Here is a 23,721-nt window from a genome sequence, read left to right on the forward strand (position 1 = left end):
GGACAGATCACCCGAGGACCCCCGCATCCTATGGTTTGGGATAAAAGGCACCATCTCCACTTCGGCTTCTAAGATGCTCATGGACAAGAACACCTGCAGAAGTGGGAGTAAGAAGCATCCGTTGAGTGCTGTGTACTCAGTGCTAAGTACTTAGTACTTTCCATCATTCACCCCTTTAATCCCCGACTGCAAGAATAAGAGAGTGGGACCATCCGTGTCCTCCCTTTCCAGGCGAGGAAACAGCCGAAGCACCCAGTGACGTGGGGCAGTCTCGCAGTTCCTCGGGGGGTGGGGGCGGACACTCTGGGGTGGGCTGCGTGGGGCCTTGGAACCGCTGCTGAAGATGCGGGGGGTCCCGGCGGGCGCACGGAGCCCCTGCAGGCTTCAAAGCTGCAAACTTTCCCTCTTCCGTATTAATCATTTCTCTTGATTAAATACTAGTCCTACATTCTGTGGGTCCCAGTGTGCAAAATTACATGGAGAGCCTGCATTGCAAATTACACTCATCAGTAGAAGTTACACAGCAACATTTATACTAATTAAGTTAGGTCGCATTTCTTTAGCTCTAATTTTAAAACACTGGCAGAACGCCAGGTGCCTTATGTCCATTCATAAGCTGCTACACACGGATGGGGTAAAATGTCCTTTTAAGTTTCCAGATATTCAAGATTATTTTACACTTAAAAACTGCTTACTGACCTTATTATGCCACTTTCTTCTCTCCCCAGCCCCCCCCCCCTTTTTTTGCGCCGTAATCAGGATGGATATAACAAGGTAGAGTTTTAAAACACAAATCTTACAGCATGCTTTGGAATCAACAGGGCTTGTATTCTTTAATGCGTTAGAAAACATTTTTGGTGAAAGTTTGTTTTCCCAGAGCATGGCTGGTTTTTAAAATTTGTTTCCCAAAGAAATGCAAATCAGTGCCCTCCAGTGTCATCGGGACGACAGGAGTGCAGATAGGACAAGCACGGTAGTCAGAGCCATGCTGCCTGGGGTCTGCTCCCAGGCAGGCGGTGGGTCAAGCACATCAGAACGGCCTCATCTTGGCCCCCTGGTCACTGCTTTAAATGAAGCCTCAGCGAGGAAGTGACAAGCCAGGATTTGAACCCAGCGTCTGGAGAAGCCCATATCTATGTGGGTACATGTGCGTGGCGTATGTAAAGGGACAGAACACGTCATACATAAGACACAGGACCCCCAGATCTTGCAAAAATGAGTTGATGTTGCCTGTCCTTTAGTTCATTCCCATGTTTTCAGAATGCCCGGTGCCCGGTGCTGGGAAGACAACCATGAGCAAAAGCAAGCGTCGTCCCTCGGCACTCCCGGCTCTGATACTACCGCGTTTTCCCGCCGGGCCCATTGCTGCCTCCTTCCCCGCCAGACCCTTTTCTATCGCGGGAGGCCCTGGAGTCAGGCAGTGACGTCCACTCTCAACTTCCTCCCTCAGAGCATTCTCTTCCCTATGCTTTTCCCTTTGGAGCTCTCCTGCAGGGGCCACCCATATACAAACTTCCTGAGCGCCGTCACACCCCAGCTCACCTGCAGTAAAATACTCCACACAGAAAGCTCGGGCTTCACCCACTGTGGGCCCTTCTCCAGCACACGCACCCACGCCACCCAAGGGGAAAGCAAGCAAACGCAAAACCGAACGCTTCTTAAGAATTCCCTCCCCCCATCCACGCCACGCTGGGCCCCTTTTTTCTACATGCTGATCCCTGCCCAGCACACACGCAGGCACGGGCACCCAATCAGATTTCTCTTTAGCAAAGAACAGTTGGGGCGGCTCATAGTTGCCGGGAAGGTGACCGAAGCCCGCTCCCACCATAGACAAAGCCCAGGCGGTCTTCCCTCTAGACTTTTCCAACAGAAGATAGTCTAAGCTTCTCTCTAATGCAAACAAGATAAAGCCAATGTTATATTTACAGTGAACTTGGTTCCCATTTGTCCTGCTGTGTGTGGAGGCCCAGATGGGCAGGGAGCCCCTTCTACCTGGGCTGCGAGGGCAGCTGACAGAGAAATGTCCGTCACTGGGCATAGTCCCCTCCTGGGGTGTGCTGTGGTTCCGCACGGCTGAGCGCTCTGGGGCAGGGAGCCAGGTCAGTGCTGGTTAATATGGGGATGACTGGTGTCCTTTGAGAGGAGAACAGAACTTGTGGGGACACCAAGGAAAGACGGGCGTTCCGGAATAAACCGGCTGAAACAAAGCAGCACACAGAATGCCACGTGTCAAGCCCCAGCAGGAAAGCTCTTCCCGTCGTAGGTCTCCAGAATAATTCCTCGGTGAGTCGTATCTGGGTTTATCCAGGGAGGAGACAACTGACAAGTAATTTTTTATAAATCACTCGAAATTGATAAACCGTGTTTATCACGCACGGTCTCTGTGAGAGCGCGTACCTTCGCTGTGGCGCAGCCTTCGACCGCGGCCTGCTTAAAGTCAGAGAGGAAAGGAATGTGGGCAGAGAAAACTCTTCTTCCAGCTTTCTGGGGTAATGTTCTGAATTACTGGTTAGTCTGCTTTCAGCTCAAATACTTCCTAAAATGCCTTAATTTTCACGTTAGTTGGAAGATGCGCATCCAAAACTTTCAGCCTGTTCTCCCTGCTTCCGGTACCTCTGGTTTCTCGATTTCAAGGGAAGGAGAAAGCGCTTGTACGTTCATCAGCCGTGTTTGAAGCAGGAAGGCACACGGCTGGCATGAATCACTTGGACAAAACTGCAGAGCGACCGTCTCCGCGGAGCTGCATCTTACGAACCGGCGAGACGGCTTTACACTCCCACACAGCCGGGGCCGCGAACACAGCTGCCGCGACATTCCTGAACTACCGGGAAGTCACGACATGAGCTATTAAACTTTAAAAGCTTAAAGGGGACGCCTGGGTGGCTCAGTAGGTTAAAGCTTGGGTCATGATCCCAGGGTCCCAGGATCAAGCCCCGCATCGGGCTTTCTGCTCCAGAAGGAGCCTGCTTCCTCCTCTCTCTCTGCCTGCCTCTCTGCCTACTTGTGATCTCTGTCTGTCAAATAAATAAATAAAATCTTAAAAAAAAAAAAAAAAAAAAAGCTGTTGGAGGGGGATGCTTGGGTGGCTCAGTCAGTTAAGCCTCTGCCTTCGGATCAGGTTTTGATCTCAGGGTCCTGGGAACGAGTCCCACATCAGGCTCCTTGCCCGGCGGGGAGCCTGCTTCTCTCTCTGCCTCTGCCTGCCGTGCTGCCTGCTTGTGATCTCTCTCTATCTCTCTGACAAATAAATAAATAAATAAAGTCGTAAAAAAAGAAAAAAGCTGTTGGAGAATAACGCACAGCCCCAGCGAGAGATGGAGGAACCTTCCAGAAATCCCCTTTCCCGTCCGTATTCCGCATCCATGGATACTCACAGAGCAGCCAGTCTCTCAGCAGCCCCTAGGGGGTCACCGTGTTCAAACCCACGTCCACCGCTGTGGCGTCTCCCTGGCTGACAAGATGAGCATCTCCACACGGGCTGCGGAGGCCAGAGGCGACGCACTCTTCACCCCGTAGTCCCTTTGGAATCCTCCTTCGGAGGCTGGCGGCTGCTGGCACGCAGGCGAAGTTGTCAGAAACCAGAGCCCAACATCCAGCAGGGGAGAGGGACAGGAGAGCTCGCTCATCTCTCGTTGAAATAAACACTTAAAAATAAATTTATAATTGCGGCGGCATAGTGACTTTTTTTTTTGTTTGTTTTATCCAGCTTACAGTAAATCAGTAAGAAAAGCGGCATACGACCCGGGCTGGCTTCCAGGAGTGTGGAGCCGTGGCGGGCGGCGGTGCGGGCCAGGGAAGCAGAGCCCGCAGGGGTGCGCTGAGCTCGCAGGGCGGAGGCCGGGAGAGCATCCACGGCCCGCAGGCCCCCGGGAGGAGCGGACCGCGCAGCCCCAGTCCCCAGCCCCCACGCTGCACGTTTCTTTCTCCCAAGTTACTGCTGATGCTACACTTTCAAACGGGCTCCTCCAAGGCAGAACGAGAACTCAAAGCTCTTTCAGATGCACTTCACAACTCAACCGACGTGCACACACGGAAGTGAGACGCCCGTGGGCACATGTGCTATGAGTGCTTTTCTCCCAAAGAGGGTGAGAAGGTAACGTTCCTGCACCCTGGAGTTCTCGCTCGGCCCGAAGAGCAAGTCTATTTCAGGCAATGGTGCAGCTTTGCAGAGTCAACTTCTCATACCAAAAATATCTCTGCTTTCCTCCACGGCACTTCCTAAAATAAAAAGGGAAACGTACCCACAACACGACTCTCTCGTGTGTTAGCCGAAAAACCGAAACTCCTGCCACTGGCCTGTTCTGACCGAGTTCTCCTTCCCCTGTGACATTGTGGAAGTTTCTTGATTTCACAGTCTGCAGGTTGAGCCACATCCCTGGGAAAGCGGCGGCTTCCTAAAGAGAGTGCCCTTCCCGGTGGTGTGTGTGTGTGTGTGTGTGTGTGTGTGTGTGTGTGTGTCTCGTGTCAGCATCACACGGGCACAGACAGCTGTAATGCTTAGTCTAGTCTTGCAGACGGATGCTCACACGGGTGCATCGAAGCAGCCCACGACGTGGGACAGGGGTCTGCTGCAATGTCTAACTTTATTTTATTCATACGACGACAATTCCTCTGCCCATCCCCAGGCACAGATGTTCACTCGGTCCCGGGAATTTGATTTCCAGCACTGTTTACTGAGTACTTGCTGTGGGCAAGGACTGTGCTAGGGAGTTATATACTCTGCTCCAATTAATGCCCAATTGTGTCTGCCTCCAATAAGGAAAAAATCGGCAACAGTCCTGGAGATGAGTTCTGTGTGGCAGGGACGGTGACCAGGCCTTGATCAGCTACCGGGACAGTGTTGGGCCCAGAATCATCGGCTTCACAGATCTCTGCCTCGCTGTCCTTGGTGACTTAGAGGATCACGTTAGTTGTCAGTAAATCCATTGATTTTCTGAAAACGCCGCTTCTCATTCATTTTTCTGTTGATAAGGAATTTCTGCGACAATCATTGCAAACCATCTCTCCTGCAGACAGTCAGTGCAACGCGCCTGCAACACGATTGAGATCTCTCCTATTCCCGAAGGGGGCCATTATTTCCACCCGTTGCCATGGAGATGCTGCAGCATCGCGGCTGTGCGCTCAACTGCTTCCCACCGCAGTCATACCACACACTTAAATCAAATCATTTGTTTCACACGGCACAGGTTTTTCTGGAAAACAAACACCTGGCTACGTAAAACTTAGCGGAGCGGCTCGCTTCATCTCGCGGTGGGATGAATGGGGACAGCCAGCAGTGTCCTGCACACCACCCAGCCTCGACCGGGGCGGCGAGATGAAAAAGAAGCAGCAGAAACCTCTCATGCTACCTTGATGATCAGTCCCTTTGATTAACTGCTGGAGGAATTCCTTACTGTTTCCAATGACCCCAGAAGAGCTTCTAAGAAATCAAAAGTAATATAACTCGGAATCACCAAAAATAAATGTTTCCTGGTTGGGAGGTCACGTTTACTGGACCTCTGCCATGTTCATTTTTGAAGCGAGGGTTGAGTTCAGCGATGCGTGCAGCTCCCACATGGGTTTTCCTTGTAACTAGCACACACACGTATATGCACACAAACATATAACGCTGTGTGGCCGTGAATTCCCGAGGTTTCTAACTGTGAGGTCTGGTTTCCACCAAACAAGGGAGGTTCTATTCACATGCTGAACTCCCCCTGAACTCGTGGGTGCTGGTGCCCTGAGGCTCTCACCTGGAGCTCAGGCTGGGAGAAGGGATTGATCCCTTGACAGCCCCACAGCAGAGTAGGGACGGGAGGCACGGCCCTGAAGGTGGCAGGTGGACACCTCCCTTTGGAGCCTGTGGATTTCAGGGCTTTACCCTCTGCGACACTGGGCCAGCAGTTGGCCGTCCTCGGCTTTTACAATAAATGGTCTGAAGAGTTGGCTTGGATATTAATCAAAAGGGAGAAATAATTTGGATTGGACTTCAGAGGCTGCTGTTTGGAAAAGCCGGTAATTAACTAAAGCCAAACTTCAAGGAAAATGTCAAATCTAAATTTGGCCCCAAATCACAAGGTTAACCCGAATTTGAGTCAGGTTATTTGGGCGTTTAGGTATCTTCTCCCCATGACATCCCCCCTCCCCACCAATGCCCTTGATTTGTTTGGTTGGTTTTTGCTTTGCTTTACCTTTTCTCTTATTTTCTTTCTTTCTCTCTCTCTCTCTCTTTTTTTTTTTTTTTTTTTTTTTTGCCATGACTCTATTAAGATTGGCCAGGCTTGAAGCTGAGAAGGTTTGTTGTTTTAGGAACAGAAAGAAAACTCTCCCCACATAGGAAAGAATGTCACGGGGCCTTAAGCCTAGGCTACAACAATGAATAGACGCGCTTCTCGCAACACCCACTCCGTGAAGAAAGAGGGTCGTTCCTTTTACAGTAACCCCTGCCCCTCCCCAGCCAGGACGCCGCGGACGGTCTGTGTGAGGTCAGAGCTGGGGGGGGCTGTGGGCCGAGCTGTCCCAGCGGCTCTCCGCATCCTCCTTCCCAAGGAAAGCAGAGACTTCGTGAGCTGAGCCGCTCACGTGCAATGAGGCGTGGAGTGGAAGCTGGGATCCCGGGGGCAGGGGGCGGGGGGACTGGACGGACGGGAATGCACGGGCCGGGGTTCCACACTGTGGGGCCACACCTAAAAAAACAGGGTGGCCTCAGGAGGAAAGCTTCTAAAGGAAATTCCTTTTTTTTTTTTTTTTTTTTTTTAAGATTATACTTATTTATTTTGAGATAGAGAGCACAAGCAAGGGAGCAGCAGGCAGAGGGAGAAGCAGGCTCCCTGCTGAGCCAGAAGCCCAACGTGGGGCTCGATCTCAGGACCCCAGGATCATAACCTGAGCAGATGTTTAACCCACTGAGCCACCCAGGAACCCCATGAAGGAGATTGTTAAGCTGGAGCTCGTACAGTTAGAATCCTGAGCAATCTGCTATGCTTTACTCCTCAGTCAGTGTGGTGCAGGAGGAAGGGTCGCCACCGAGCCCTCTGCCCTCACGTGGTGCGCACCGTGTGCTGCTCTCAGCCCGCTGGCCTGTCCAGATCCGCTCTGCCTCGGTGCCTTTCTGCGGCAGAAGCCCTGATTCGAACAGGGCAAGTTTCCCTTTATATACTACCAATATCAAATCGGCTTTGGTCCGTTTACCTGCCTTTGGGGACACGAAGGTAAAATGACACGTTGCTGAGCAACGGAAGCTTCTGGAATGTCATGTCCTTCTTGGACAGGCTCTCTCCCTTCGAAATAATTAGACATCATTCATGGTTCCACGTTTGCACCGGGAATAACACACAAGAATTTACATCATCTTGAAATGAGAAGCCGGTTGCACTGATTCCTGGCAACAAGAAGTGCATGACATGAATCTGCCCAGAGAAACGAGACCTTTTTAATGCCAGGGCTGTCAGCTAAGGTAGGTGCAGGGGGAGAAGACCGCTCGCCGAACTCTCCAAGAAAGCCCCCAACTTCATGCTAACACACATTTGAGAAATAGAGGTCAAGGCCATTTAGTTCAAGGTGGTCTGGGTTTTTTTTTTCTTCCAGTGTGAGTGTGTGTGTAGCACAAACACAAACATGGGGAGAAATGCTCCATGGGGCTCATAGGAAGGACGAGGCTCCTGACATGACAGTTCTTTCCAACAATCAGCAGCCTCGAGATAGCCCCAAGCAATGCCTCCTTTAGTCGTCCTATTACAACATCCAGAAGGACCGGCCAAACCCTACAGCATCCCAGGAGAACCAGGCTTTCACGTAGGTGTTTGTGACAATCTACTGCACGACGTTATTTATGGAACCCCAGAAACCCTTGGGGCTGCCCAGCTCCAAACCCACCTGCAGGATCCAGACCGTCCACGGGGCCCTGGCCGGGTCACTGGGTGCCGCTGTTCCAATCCACCGGCCCCGAGAACTCAGGGCTTTGGGCACCCACTGAAGCCCTTCCCATGGAGGCCAGAAAAGGCACTTGACTGTTTTGCTGTCAGGCAGTCCACTAAGGACAAGCTGGTGTTTGAACGCCGTCCCCCGGCTGCCACAGCCACGCCATGGCAACCCCTGCTCTGTGCTCTATGCTGGGGGTGGGGGCCACCTGCTCCAGAAAGTGGCACAAGTATTATTAATGCTTATTACGCGCTCCCTTCCGTGCCTACTTTCCAGCAGGGGCCCGAGTACATCAGTGCCCCCTTCCGAGGAGTAGGAGGTGCTGGATGACAACGTCAAGAGGGTGGCAGGAAGCTGTGAAGTGGGACTGGGAGTCAGAGAGGAGTGTTGGCCGCAGGTGGGCAGGACACACCTTCCCAGAATCGAAGGACGGATCAGAGAATTGAAGTGCTAGTTGGGAACAGAAGCCCCTTATTACGAAATCCACGGGTGAACGTTCCAGTGCTCTGACCATCATTTCTGTGGCTGGCCTGCTTCGGGGGTGTGACACCAGAGCCGTCCCCAAGAGCCCGCTACTCAGAAGGGCGCGGAGCATGGGGTTTCACACCTACTTTGCACTAACTTTCTCTCTGAGCTTCTACTTAGTGCAGTCTGATGGGACAATGGTGGCCCAGCCAAGGGCTTGGAGCCTTTGTCACACCTGGCCCAGCCTCTGCCACCCCTCCAGGACAGGCTCCTGACTGTCTGCTTCCTAGCCCCGAAGTAGTCACCAAGGGGCAGGGGCACAGTCTCAGGCTTCAGGGAGGGTCTATACGGCCTAAAGTATGTCTGTGCCCCACTGAGCATGACATTAAATAGAAGATTAAAAAAAAAAGAAGAAGAAAGAAAGAAACAACAGCGTGACAAGTCCAGAGAGAGACCACGGAAGAAAGGAAAAAGCTTTTTGTCCTGCTTTTTGAACAAGCAATCGAGCACCTTATGCAGCTGGCCGCGTGCACGCTAAGTGCCCCCCAGGCGCTGTGCAGGGTGCAAAGCTGGCATTTTCTTTTCCGCTGACTGCCTGCTGTGCCCCACATCCTCTGCCCGACCTCGCTCATCCTCTCCTTCACCAGCATCCGTGGAGTCAGGGGTTTGCTGGGTGCTGGGCAACGCCTGGGGAGCCACGTTAGGACACCGCAGTCCCCGAGCTGCTGGGCCCCACCCACAGGTCACCAGCCGGCACGCAGCCAAATCCACTGCTCTCTCTCCCTTTGCAAAGGATCCAACCAGGCACTAGTGACATCAGACCGCGTCTGCAAATTACAGAGAGTAGAAAACAGGAGTTCGAGGAACTATGCGTTTTCCACGGGCGAACTGGGGGCTTCATCACGCAGTTCTCTTAACTTGACTTTTCATTTCCCAAGATGAGGATTTAATTCTCTTTTAATCATATCCTCCGAGAGAACCCTTTCCCGTGGGTTTAGGAAACTTCCCACTGGGATTGCTGAGCCCCCACTGACACCAGTTCTCTGTCTTTCCCGGAATCGGGATCAGAAACGTCAAGGAACAGTTTCCTCCAGCGTCTGCTGAGACCCCCGCAGGGCCTGCGACACGCTGTGACTGGGGCCAGTTCCAAAGTGGTTCAGGTTTCCCAGGGACACTGACTTACACAACTGAGAAATTTCCATAAAATGCACGATAGACCAGTTGAAATAAAAGTTACTTTTTTTCTTTTTACCTTTCAAATGAATTTCAGAAAGGGGTCAACACATTCTAGTGACAAATGAAGACTCTCCGTGTCCCAGGATATGACAGATGTCCAGACAAGCTCCTCGGGCTTCCGAACAGGCATTTGGGATTCTGGTTGAATTCGTAGCTTTCTGACATGATGCCCAGATTTCTAGAAGACGTCTTTGGATAACTGGCTGGTACTTGGATTCTTGAAGTGGTATTTGTAGTTCGGATGCAGTATTAAGGTTTCCGGTGAGGCCCTTGAATATTGGAGCGGTATTTGGACTTCTGACTTCGCACAGGAAACCCATGCTGGGGCCCTGGGGGCTGGGTGTGGGGCACACGCTCGTCCAGACGGCCGCACGCGCCATCCACCTGCAGGCACAGGGCTGAGCTGCTGAGGCCAGGAGCGACCCTGAGGGAGGAGCTCCACAGCCCTGGCCACCGAGACAACCCCTGGCGCTATTTTCCATTAAGGTTATGGAGCAAAAGGGTACGTGAGCCCAGCTGGGTGGACAGAGCCACTTGGAGTAAACAGGCGGACAGAGAGGAAGCTTGACTGAGTGGAAACTGATTATGTTCCTGGGCTCTCTGGGAGGGAGACTGACCACGTGGCTTTCCAAGTGGAATGGATTTGTAGCAACATGAAAAAAAAAATGTTCAAAACAGCTGCACAGCGTTTAAAAACATTTTTATAGAAAGGAGGGTTTGGGGATGTTTCGTGAGGTCTGACGTCCTCTAACCGAGAACCCCCTCTGGCATGGGATGACCTCATCACTTTATTCCATCAGAGCCCCGGGGAGAGGCGAAACGCCTTCCCTACAGCACAGCGCCGTGTCCCCTTGTCTCAGACATGCTGAGCACCACCTTACCTAGATTACAGCAAAAGTGATTTTTAAAAGAAATAGGTCTTCATTCTCAGCAGGAGGAAAACACACAGCCATGGGCTGTGAATCACTCATTAAAAATTAAATAAATCCACCCACAACAGGAAACAGCACAACAGAATGTCGGTGTTGACTTCAGGTTGGAAGGAAGCCAGAAACAGGACTTGGAAACAGTGATGGCTCTGAGTGGGATCTCGCGCACACTGCTACATGCAGCACCCTGACTCCGTCTCTGCGACCGGCACTTTCCAGCCTGCCTTCTGCAGATGACTCGCAGGAGAAGGAAGCAACCTGGCATCGGGGGTTTCCATGGTTTCCTACAAGATCCAGCAATCCACCCTCCCGGTGAGTCCCTTCTCCAGGTGGAGCAGAGCATCAACAGCCCCAGAACCACTTGCCAGAATGCATCTCAGAACAGTGGGGAGAAGGTGCCTTTATGTTACCACCTACTGCTTCTGCAGAGGTTTTAAAATCGAAGCCCAGGAATGCCCAGTTTTTACTTCCTGCCTGTCAGCAACACCACAGAAAGAAGACTGCTTTTCAAAAATGTTTTCCCCATTCATAAAACCCTCCTTTCTAGGTTCCTTATTCCTCTGGTGGCAGGAGGAGTGGAACGATCCTTTGCTGCTTTCTTTTCTGGTGAAGATTATAAAACATTTACACCTTGAGGTGCAGACTTCCTCCCAGCAGGAAAAGCAATGGATGTATCTGGCGCAGACTTGGCTGATTCACAGCAGTGGCGACGTTAGGGCGATTTCCGTATTAACTCAGAATCCAGACAGACATCCCCCAAGAACATCAATTTTATGTCTACAAGGGGCCTTTAAAAAATTCTCACCCAGCCCTTTATTTTTGAGACAAAGAAGGTATGACTCAGGGCACAAAGGGACGCATCAAAGTCATTCAGCTTTCTGGAACTATACTCTGTGTGCATCTAATCTTTTCCTAGCCTCCCGTGCAAAATACACAATTACACTTGCTACCGAAAGGACTCAAGCACAGGTCCTACAGGCGATATTTCCTGGAGTCAGAACTAGGACTTACCACTTCATTTTTCAAGACTTTGCACAATTATGAGCCCACAGGGGACACCCGGTAAATGCTGGCCGAGGGAATGGACCAACCCCGCGCTGTGCCGAAAGGAAGCCTGGCAAGTGTGTGAAGAGAGATTAGAAAACTCGATTTGGTCAGCAGATAACGTGCGGAAACATTTGGAACTCTGGCCAAGATCAACTCAACCGATCATAAAGTTGTTCCAAAATATAATTATCTGCCAGCAACCTGTTTGCCGAATCCACGGGCTATGTCCTTATTCATAACTGTTCTCTAATACTTGCATAACCGCAAAATGACAGTATTCATAATGGAAAACGTTTTCTTTTCGGCGGGTCGGCTTCCTCCTTGTGGGTGGTGCTAGTGAGAGGGGCCTGGCTTTGAGCTTTGAGGGGGACCCGTGCACAGCTGAGGCTCCCCTGGAGGCTGATGAGCCCCGCGCCACCGTCTGCCCACCTCCCTTCTCCCAGCCCGCCGGGGTCTCTGTCTTCTCAGCTTCAAGGTGGAGTTGAGGACGAACACCCAGCTGCCCCCGGCAATCTCGGAGGTCTGAGCGAAACAGTGACCTTGAGCACGACTTGTAAACTGTAAAGTGCTCTACACGCATGTGTGCGGGATTATAAACGCAATTTATGTTTTCAGCATAAGGCATTTAAGTTATCTGGCAAAACAGGAAATAGATCAGGTCCTGTTTTTGTGAATAATAATTTCCACCAACATGACGTTTTTGAGAAGATCCCTTTCTCAGCAGCAACGTGGTGCCATGGAGGTTTTAAGCACATTTTTATAGACAGCACTCGAACACAAAATCTGTGTCATTTCAGATAGCACACCAATCTTACTAGGGTTATTTGAAATCAGTTAAACACCATCAACATATTTTTTCCAAGTTGTTAGAATCCAGTCGGCCCCCTCCCTAAAATAACTCAAATCCAATTTGTTTGGCTTGTCGCTTATGCTCATTTCCATTCTAAACAAGAAGAAAAGCTACTCAGAGACATAGTTTTGATCAGCAACTCCATAGAGATCGTCTATCTTCCAACATTTTAAATATTTTATGCCAAACTCTATCATACTAAGCTGTTCAAAAAAGTCACCTCGGGGGACCCTGAGTGGCTCAGTCAGTTAAGCTTCTGCCTTCAGCTCAGATCATGATCCCAGGGTCCTCGGATTGAGCCCCACACCGGGCTCCCTGCTCAGCGGGGAGTCTGCTTCCCCCCCTCCCTACTTGTGCTCTCTCTAGCTATCTCTTTCTCTCTCGATAAATAAATAAAATCTTAAAAAAAAGGTCACGTCAAATGGGCAATCTTTTTTTTTAAAGATTTTTCTTTATTTATTTGACAGACAGAGATCACAAGCAGACAGAGAGGCAGGCAGAGAGAGAGAGGGAAGGAGTCTCCCCACTGAGCAGAGAGCCCGACGTGGGGTTTGATCCCAGGACCCTGGGATCAGGACCTGAGCCAAAGGCAAAGGCTTAACACACTGAGCCACCCAGGTGCCCCATGAATGGGCAATCTTTGAACAGGAGGATTTCTCCTCCTGTGGCTCACTGTCCTGATTCACATGGGGACATCCCCCTGTCAACAGGACTGTAGGCGGTGGTGTGGGGGATGGTTCCCACATCAAATGGGGCTGGGTCTATGTTTCTTCCAGTGGGTAGCAGCCCTCATTCCTGACTCCAGTGCCCTGGGCATCTGAGAAATCTCTCTGTAAGTCATACACCTAAAGGGATTTCTACATTTCTCATCTTCCTCCCTCTCCCCCAACCCTGTCTGAACGATGTCACTGGTCAGGCACGGGGCACGGACACTGTCTGTTCCTGCAACAGAAACCACACACAGAAGGTCGGTCCCCACCATGAACCTGAACCACAGCTCCTAGACCAGTTCACAGTCCTGCAGACCAGGTATTGCCAGATTCTCACCGCATCCCTTTTAACTGAAATGCCGCTTCACAAATCCAGCTGATAAGGAAAGTGAAGAGGGTTTGATTATAAAAATAGGAAATGTCCAACTTTCAATGGGTGGGATCGTGATGTGTCATCCAGTCAACAATAACTGTTTTTCCTAAAAGGTGGACCTCACCTTGGATTCCTGGCAGTCAGACAACCCTCCAGCCCCGAGGCGGCTTCTGTCCACCGTCCCTGGCCACCGCCTGGCCAGGCTGCCATGCACTAAACAGTTTCCTGAAGCCTAAATCCCAGATTTCCTGCACAGGGCTGGACAGAGTTCACTGAGGCGCTTGCCAAATGCTCATTTAATGACTGCTTCCTTGAACTGAATTTTTAAATGCCTTAGAAATTATATCGCAAACAACCACGACCTAAATACAAAGTGAGAAGTTTCCCCTTCGAGCTTCCCTTACCTCTTCTCCTGCTGGGACGACCCCGGGAAGCCATCGTGGCCTGAGAGAACCCATGTTTTCCTGTAGCTGGAAAAGGATTTCTCGAAGAATTCCAGCTCCGAGCTGGGTCTGCAGGTCCGGGGCGAGCCGGGAGCTTATATAGAAAAGCTGTGTTCCTATTTCCTCTAAGTGGAAACTGTGACCGCTTAATATCCATGGCTTTGCTATATGACAAACGGTTACCTAGTAGACTCTTGGAGGAGGTCCTTCTTGGAAGAATGTGGAAACTTTCCTGGGGGGAAAATGGAAGTGGAAATAAAGGAGGGATTAATCCGTTTGTCACCCAGGTCCAGAGGCGTTCTTCCAACTTACGATCGCCTTCCAAAGTCAGTTACAGGAGAAGAACTCCTTCGCTGTCGGGAGAAACACATTTTGCTCGAATGGGAAACCCAGAGGATCCACCGATGCTAATTAAAACCCAAGAACAGGGCAAAAGCAAGAAAGAAGGATCAAATATTTGAGAGTGTTTTCAAGTCTTCCGTGCTTTGCACATCATTCGTGAAGCTTCTCGTTTTCTTTCTGCAGACTTGGAAACCAGCACAAGAATGCTCTATTTCACCTGCAGAAATTCAGCCCTAGCTAAGGTGGCCAGAAAGCACATTCCGAGCAGTTTGCTCTTTGCCTTGCCAAACATTGAAAAAACCTTTAGATTCTTCTCTTTTCGTGCCATGGTGGCCACTGGAATCAACAGCCAAGAAGAGAAATGACTTCGAAGAGAAAAATCACACATGTTGAAACTGACAAAGGAGGAAAGACGGATCATTAAGGAGGAGACAGCTAGTGACGGAATGTTCTAAGCTAATTTTAAAATTAAATTCACTGTTAACATCAGCACTTTAATTTCGTTGCCTTTTATTCCTTTGGTATTTCCATGAGCCAAAGTGAAATAGTCAAGTTACAGGATCATTTAATTTTACTTACTGGTGGATACCCTTTGGTATAACAATATAAGACCTCAAAGAGCCTGGAAAAGATATTTAAACCTTAATTGCGTGTCTTGCATGAATTCTTAATTCTGACATCCCATCGCTTTATTTAAATACTACGCAACTGAGACCCGCAGAGTTGCAAGCGTCCACTAGTTGAGGGAACTTTGGTCATGTTTGATGGTTGATAGAAATCATGGTGTCCCCTCCCAAGTCCATATTTACATATTACAAAAAAGGAGAAACGAGAAACAACAGAAAACCATGAGAATGGTGGTTGGTCATGCCAAAAAGGTCCCACTTAATCCAGTGAAAGAGCAAAAAGTTGACTCTCTCTTTAAGTTCAGATATTAACATAGAATGGCTTTTTTCTTACTGTTTTACTTATTTATTTATCTGAGAGAGAGCACACATGCGCATGAGTGGGGGGAGGGGCGGGGGCGACAGGAAAAGAGATTCCCCAGCGGACTCCATGCTGAGCGAGAAGCCCAACATAGGGCTCAGTCTCATGTCTCATGAGATCATGACCTGAGCCAAGAGTCAGACACCCAACTACCACCCAGGTGCCCCCGGCGTGCCTTTTTTTAAAATGAAGAATCAGAGATTGTTGCTAGAGAAGAGAACACCTTTGGATCCCCATTACAGTAACGGCACATACATTGCTATACAGTTGAACGACTTCTTTAAACGAAAACAACTGCCTTAATTATGTGACAGTGTTAGTTACAATGATCTTATTAACCTCTGACTCGGCACGAGCTCACTGACACATCACAGTGAACCTAAGAAGGGACTGCAGGCTGAGGGCAGCGGGGCTTCCCCATGTCCCCGTGTTCAGCCAGCAGGCATCTCCTGGGCTCCTGCCCCACGGCAAGCCCACCACCTGCGGACGGCAGCTTGGGACAGTGGCCAGGTTCAGGTTCTCCCCTGCCCTGCCCAAAGGGAGCTATTTATTTCATTCCAATGGACTCAAAAGCTGGTTTCTAACCCCACAAATTAGAAATAAATTCCTATTAGTTGAAATCTTGAAGCTCTTGGAACAAAGCTCAAATGTTTAGCAATGAAATTGCCACGGGCCCTGAGATCACCGTGGTGGTCCACCCCTTCCTCCCAGGAGCAGGTTCCAAACAAAAGCATCAAATAAGGTAGCCACCACAAGGGGGGTCATGCTTGGGACAGCCTTTGCTCACATGGAAGAGAAAATTCCTGAAATAGAAGCACTTTCTACCTAAGAACTCACAGCTTCCCAAAGCAATCTTTACCGTCCTATTGAAACGGAGGCGAAGGATGGCCTTCGGTTGAGCGACAGGCCAGGCTACGGGCCCACATACCAAGAGGACAGGAAACCTTCCAAAAGGCTAAGGGCAAGACTGGGTGTGGGGGCCAGTGCTGAGCGGAGAGCCAAGGAAGGCAAGAGGCAGATGCTTTTAACAGGTCATAATCGAGATCTTCTATCTGGGAAGAAGAGGCGACTGTGGGGCAAGACCTTCCAGTGTTTCATCCCAGCAGGAAAGGGAACCACCGCTCTTGAAAAGCAGCGTGCGTGTTATCTCTCCAAACCAGTAAGGATGGGGCAACACCTCTCGCTTGGGATTCCGAGGCAATAAGGGATCGCAGACTTCTTGTGCTTAAGTCTCATCCAGTAATATTATCCCAGTAACATTCCTCCTCTTGGAGCCCATTGTGGACATACGCCCAAGGAGATCACGCCATCCAAGATCGCCCACATCCAACAATGACGTGATAGAGCATGGGGACAGCCCAATCAGCTCCGTAGGTGACCCACGGAGCCTTTCCCGTTCTCTCTCTGTTGATAAATCGCTGACTGTGTGTGCATTCCTTGGAGATAGGGCGCAACAGTCCATACACCCCAAATGCATCTGCTCACACCAGGGAGACTACAAGCATTCATGCCCACAGGGAACAGCGTCACGACAGCAACTGAGGGGGCCAGCCAAAGCCAGACAGCAACCCGCTGACCTTAAAATAATTCAGGAGAGAGTCAAAGCATGCCAAACAAGGGGATGCATGTAGGAAACCCAACTTCCTGGCTGCGTACGAGCTGCTGCACTCACGGGGGGCACACACACCACGCACCCAGGCGCCGCTCGCCCACATGCTGGAACCCCTTCCAAAGCTCTGCGATTTTCCTCCCGCGACCTCTTTGGGGAACTTCATACCAGGGAGCTGATGGAGTAAGACACAAAGAGGCGGTGGTGTTTGTTTTCCTGAGAGCTGGGACGTCAAGACCGTGGAATCGTGCCCAATCTCAAAAGGCATAAAAGTATGTGACGATGACACGGTTGTTTTTGTTTCTGTTTTAACCCAAAGTGCAATCCAGAAAAGCTCCTTTTCAGCAGGTTTTTCCCACAGCAGATCAATTTAAGAGGCAATTACCATCGACGCGATTATGCGCCTCTGTGTTTCCCGGCAGGCGTCCCATGGGTGCAGCGAGGAAAGCAAGACCCTTTCGAGGGACGGACACGTCCGTGCAGGGGGAGCGCGCGGGAACTGCACTCGCACCGGCCCCGTTCGGGAGCCTGAACCACTGAGCCGGATTTTAAACACGCGGCACGCACGCACAAAACGATGCAGCAAATCTGGCGTGGTACAGTCCGGTTCAAGCAAGTTCAGGCATACAATCCTACCACAATACATGGACCATACGGGTCTTCTCTCTCTAGAAATAATGTTTCTCTAACAATTAAATCCCACACACTTATTTGTTGTTGTTGTTAGTTAACAACACATCAGTTAAAAAATAAATTTGAAAAGGTTCTGTACTCACCAAGGGAAAGCGAAGGCTATCGTCTGCAAAAGAAAAGGCGGGGGAGGGGAGGAAAAAAGGAAGGGTTAGTTTTCTGGGTACCGGGAGCCAGCCGGCCGCTCACTCCAGCCCCGTTCGCTATAGCACTAGTTGAATGTTCTCAGTTTCGCTCCATGTTGGGATCTTCTTGAGGTCTTTGTATGGGATAACTTTTTTGCTGTGGACATCAGCTTTCAAAAGCGTCCTGTCCCCAAACTCCCCTGTGAATTCTGGTGTCAGTGATGGGGCAGCGTGGTGTCTAGCCCCAGGCCTAGATGCCCCTCCCCCAAGCCAGCACCCTGGGTCCCTCTTCCTAGACACCACCTCTTAAAACCCTCGCAGGTTGGCCCCTCCCCCCGGTTTCCAGCTGCATCATTTTCCAGCCCGCTCATTCCCCAACACTTCAGCTTTTATGTCCGTTTTGTGTTTAACATCTCATTATGATAAAATTTGCACACCCTGACGTCCACCTGTGTGCGATTCAGGGCTTTGTAGCATAACCACAGACTCTACAACCATCGCCGTCACCTAAATTTAGAGCATGTTCATCATCGTAACAGAAAGGCCATGCCCATGATTTCATTAGCAACCCAGCCCATCCGCTCCCCACCCCATCCTCCGGCAGCCACGAGTCTACTTGCTGTCCACGGATCAGCTTATTCTGGACATTTCACTCATGTGAGATCTATAATACGTGGCCATTTGTAACCTGCTTGCTTTTACTTGGGATTTTTGAGGTTTAGCCACATTATCACACAGACTGGTTCTTCATTCCCTTCTGTGGATGAATACTAGTCCATTTTCCACACGCCACGCACCATGTCCTGTCTATCCATGCCTCGGCGGGTAGACACGAACCTCTGGTTCATGTACAAGTGGCCAGTAGGGCAGCGTCACGCTGGAGACCATGCTCCGTTGTCACTGTGCACCTGTACTGCTACACGTTTCGGGCACCCTACCCTTAAATAGCTAACGCACTCCACTGTGTTTTCCACCGAAATAGAATACTTCTCATCTTAGTGACGGCCAGGCTGGATATTTGAAAACCAAAGACAATCCTCCGTAGCACATAGTTACAGCAGGTTGTGGCACTCATTAAAAAGCTGACCCGTGAAGTCGGTCAGGGGCCAAAAGAGCAGAAGAAATGGTTCTTGTAATACCAGGGAATTTTAAATCTACTTGGGCAAATCTACAGCTACTGTCATCTCTGGTGGCAGCATCCCTGCTAACTCTGGGAACGAGCAAGGATGCCCACTCTCACCCCTCACATTTAACGTCGTACTGGACGCCTGGTCAATGTAATAAGGCAAGAAAGAGAAAGCAAAGACCCAGAGATTCGAAAGAAAGACTTCTTCGTTCTCAGAAAATTCCAGAGAATGCACAAAAATCAACTAGGGATCAGTCGATTGGGTAACGAATGAAGTCACAGAGTTCCCAGAGTACGGCAGAGCCTCGAGTAGCGAAGAAGGTGGGGGAGGCACTGACGGCAGGGTAAGAGGTGAGGTCGTCGGCGGTAAGAGGTGAGGTCATCGGCAGTAAGGGGAACTGCTTCTCATATGGATAATTTACACACGAGCCCATTCCTTCTAATTCCCTCAAAGAACCTGGGAAAGTGCGGGGAAGAGTTCCTTAGAAGTGTGTTTGCTGGGGCTGCACACGGGGAGACGACAGCAGCAGAAGATACCCATAATAATTACCTCAGGATTGGGAGAAATGCTCAAAACTATCTTCCAAAGTAAAGTTGAGTCATTTTAGTGCACAATGGAGACCAGTGAGGTGCAGAAGGCTATCACAGGCAGAAGCAAAACTGCAGGGCTGAGTCAAACCGAACTAAAAACCAAACAGGGAAAAACCAGTGGGCCGCAGAAGCAGGTGGGCACTCCGTCAGCGGTGGGGTCAACAAACGAATGCGCAGAATTCACTCGGTAACCAAACGCAAGCAGTAATTGTGAATTCAACTTTGAACTGCTGTTGTTTTCTTTTTTTAAACTAAGCAAGAACGCCAGGAGCCGTGGCCGTGCAGAGAGATCACGGACTGTATGGGTCAGGGCGCCCACGTGTTAGCATGAAACCACAACTATCAGTTTCTCATACAGAATTAGAACAAAAACCGAGCAACCAGAATACACTCAGAAGTCAGCCTTCATCTCAGGAGCCCTTCCTGTAGCCTCAGGCCCCGAGGCAGACTGCTGCTTCAATACTGAGCACGTCTGAAAAGATGAAATAAGCACATTTAAAATTGGGGGTGGGGGAGGTCCGTTCCCGTGGACAGATCTGCTCGTGTCCGGAGGGGCCGTCCCCCAGCACAGCGGCATTCCACAACCGGAAAGCTTCCTGGTCTTGCCAGGAACGGCATCATCTTCCAAAAGAGGGAAGGGGAGAGAAGCTATTGGGTTCGGGATCCTATCCAGCGCCGCTTACGATGTCTCTCCCGCAGACTACAGCCAGTCCTGTGAAATAGGCAAGATGTGTCCCATTTTAAAGAAGTGAACACCGAGGCCTGGGCAGCCCCTTGACTTTGGCCAGTGGCACACAGAACAAGGAAGCAGGGCAGCAGGGATGCTAACCCAAGGCTGCGGAGACCACTGTGGGCTGGGCTGCACAGGCAAATCCGGTTGGCCTTGTGGCTTACTTTTGTTTGCTTGTTTTTCTTCCTGGGTCTCCATCCCCGAAGTGAAGCTGTAATTCCTTCAAGGCAGGGGAAGTCAGCCTTTTCTTTACATTCCCAGTGTCTACCAGTGGCTGCCCCAGGAGGACCCATGAAAGGCGTGCGTTGAGGACGACACTGACAAAGCAAGTCCCTAAAATCTCTTCTCACCCCAGAGAAAGCTCCTCTGTGGTCCGTGTGCCAGCAAGACCTGGAAAGGCTCAGGCTGACCACACACCTCCTGGGAGGGCTGGAGGGAGAAGGGGGTCTGTGGGAGTGGCCTGGCTCCCGGAAGCCCCAGCCAGCCTGACCACAGAAGCATGGAGCTCTGTCCCTGGGGCATCCAGATGCAGCTGCTGTTTCCAAGGGGCAGAGGTGGCGTGGGGGGAGGACGCCTGCCAAGCTAGACCCTGGGAATGAGGTGGTGTGAGGACATGGAACAGGGGAACTCCACTGAGGAGGCAGGGAGCCGGGCAGGCGAGGTCAGGAGGGCGGGCACTCCAGCAGGAAGTGGCTCCGGGCGGCAGGGCTTGGTCCTGATGCCTCACAAGATATGGAAAGACCACACCACGGTACTGTGCATCCAGACCTCCCAAAGAAGAAAATAAAACTGCAGCATTTAGAATCAATTGATCAGAACTGCTTCTTGTAGGGGAGAAATTAAAATTATTCTGACGTGTCAAGCTCTGAGACGGACCGAACCAGGCAATCTTTCCAAACTCAGACAAAAGTAAACTGTTTTCTACACACACCCTTGGCCAGGAGTGCGCCAAACATTCAGATGGGCAGAAGGTGCACTGCCAAGGGGGAATCTGCAAGCCATTCTTTTAAACAGGCAGCAACATTTAAGAAACTGAGAGATGCACATTTTTCGTTTAATTTAAAAACGACCCCATGTATATTTCCACATGTATAGTGTATCTAAAACGCGAACTTTGTTGATAGGTTAAAATTTTATAAAGCGAGGGCGCACAGAGGAAAATCAAAATCATACAGTCAGACTCCAGGAATCGGGGCTTGCTGCGGTCTTATCTGGCTGGATGGGCAGGCCCCAGAGAGGAGCTCCTCCGTCTGGGCTGCCTTCCCTCTGATCCCGGTGTTTCTGGGGACACTGAGGTGGGCCCCATCTACTGTCAGAGCCGTTCCCCCTCAGGCACAGGGACTCTGGAGTGCGTTGAGGGGTGCAATTAATTTAGATGGGCTGCCCAAAGGGCAGAAAACCACAAAAAGGAGAGAATACAAGACAGCATCATGCACGCCGCCCGCGGTGGGAAAGCAAGAGGCCCCAGCCACGGAGCGCCGGCCGCCCTGGCATCAGTCAAGGAGCAAGTTCACTCTGCCTCCACGCGGTAACTCACTCGGTGGGCGGGGGACCCTGCACAATGCTTCTGAATTCTCTCGGCTTCAGATTCTCATGGGTATCACACGCTGCCAAGTCTCACAGTTTCCTTGTTTACCTTCTAGGCATCCGCAAAGCTGTTAATTTCTGCATTTCCTAACGTAGGAGAGGCTGAAAGGGGCTGCTGATCTCACTGGGGGCAGGAAACCTCCCCAAAGGACGAGTCTGGGAGAACCATCTTCGGGCCACCCCACAGCAAGCCACCTGGAAAAGGCAGGGGCGGGGGTCCTGGAAGACCACACGTTGCTAAGGCTGGAGGACAGATCCGCCTTCTTGACCCATTTTGTCAACCTACGACCATCAAGCTGGGCTTCTAAATATCTGGCGAAATTTTAAAGCATTATCCATGGACAGCTGCTCAGCAAGACCCACGCACACCCCTTCCTGCTTCTTGAGAGTATTTCTGAAGCACTGACCCCAGCCTCCGAACACAATGGCATATGATGGCACCTCCCTAACTACCCCACAGTCGGGGGCAGCCGCTTTGGATTAGGAAATTCTCCCTTAGCAAGCCAAGAACTCTATTACTACTTTGCACGTTCAAACGGCTGCTGGCTTCCATACATCCACGTCCATCTCTGCCATGATCATCGACATGGAATCTGGGAACAGACGACTCTGATTCTCTGTGTTCCCTTCGGAGGCACAGGGTACTCTCCCAACCCCAGACCGGAGGGTGGCCTCTCCTGTGCGGGCCTCCCGAGGCCCAGATGCTCAGCTTTAGAACAGACCCATGCCCCTCCCACTGCCCAGAGCCAGTGTAGACCTGGCTGTGAAAGGTAAGGGGAGACCTTGTCCTTCTGCCCCGTCCTCACCTGCCCCCTCCTCACCTGCCCCCTCCTCACCTGCCTGCTCCTCACCTGCACGCCTCCTCACCTGCACGCCTCTTGGCGCTCAGCATAAACAGTTCTCAGATAGTGACTGTCAGCCAGTCATGTTTTTGCCTCATGAGTAGCTACTTTGGGGGGGGGGGGTTCTTGTGCTCAAGGGCAAGGGCAGTACGAAAACATCCTTGGAGAATCAATGCCGTGAGGACAGGAATTCCCTGCCAGATATCCCATTCCGTGCACACGGGGACTGCTGAATCCTCTCAATACTCCCAAAGAGTCTGGTTTCGACCTGCTTTGCAGATAGGAAGACTGATGCCCAGAGAGGTTAAGTAACTTCGCCACTGGGCGTCCCTCCACCGGGCATTGCACTGGGACTCCAGAGCAGGGGCACCGGCTTCTTTGCTCCCAGAGAGTGCAACTGCTTCCACTAAGTACTTACAGGCAAAAGGGCCCTCTGTCTGGATTGTGGATTTGATCTGGGGTTTGCGAGTGTCCCAGGTCAACCCACAGCTGTGTGGCCCTGCCGGGGCTCTGAGCAGGGCCCAACGCCCACAGCACACTTAGCGAAACCTGGCTCTGAAAGCAGGAGGAAGAGGCTCACCCTTGAACGCTCCGTCCACCTCGCCGGCTAGACCTGGGCGGTAGGTTGGCTGTCCTTGAGCATGCATGTGTCTGTCCATGAGCCTCTTTCTCTCTAACTGTGCAGAGCTGAGCTCAGAGCCCGGGGGCTCAGCGGGAGGGCTGCATTCTGAGCCCTGGAGCAGAAGTGGGGAGCTACCACTCCCCAGAGGCACCTGTTCCCACATGCCCTCCCCTTCCTCGGCCAGCGAGAGGAATCTGAAGAACAAAAGCGGGCCTGGGCCCCCCGAGACACAGCCTCTGCGCCCTCCATTCCCTCTGGATGCTCGATCCCACCGGCGTGTAGAATCCAGTCCCGATGTCAGGAATCAGCTTCCCTCCTGGGACACCGCCCAGAGCTCCCGACTGCCCAGATGTGGGAGGTGAGGATTTCACGTCTTCCCTCAAAAACTTGTATAAAGCAGCTATTGTTGGAAATGTACTGAGCTATCAAACCCACAGAATCCTTTCTGTATAAATGATGGTTCTCTCTATTCTGCAGTCATGTACAAACGAAAATTTCTCGTAGGTCCGGAAAACCCA

At 51.0% G+C, this 23,721-nt stretch overlaps 1 protein-coding gene across 9 annotated transcripts in view; it reads right to left on the reverse strand.

The window, feature by feature from the left end:
- Nucleotides 1-23,721, reverse strand: part of PTPRE (protein tyrosine phosphatase receptor type E) — a 151,928-nt gene that overhangs the window by 75,919 nt on the left and 52,288 nt on the right. The window contains exon 2 of one of the 9 annotated variants that reach the window (XM_059172839.1): nt 17,667-17,689. The exons of 7 other annotated variants lie outside the window; for them this stretch is intronic. The gene's annotated coding sequence lies outside the window, so the exon portion shown is untranslated. Of the gene's footprint in view, nt 1-3,374; nt 3,542-17,666; nt 17,690-23,721 lie in introns of those variants that run through there. One more of the 9 variants, XM_059172840.1, reaches the window with a different exon arrangement.

This window comes from Mustela lutreola, chromosome 4 (genome assembly GCF_030435805.1).
Source record: "Mustela lutreola isolate mMusLut2 chromosome 4, mMusLut2.pri, whole genome shotgun sequence".
NCBI lineage: Eukaryota > Metazoa > Chordata > Mammalia > Carnivora > Mustelidae > Mustela > Mustela lutreola.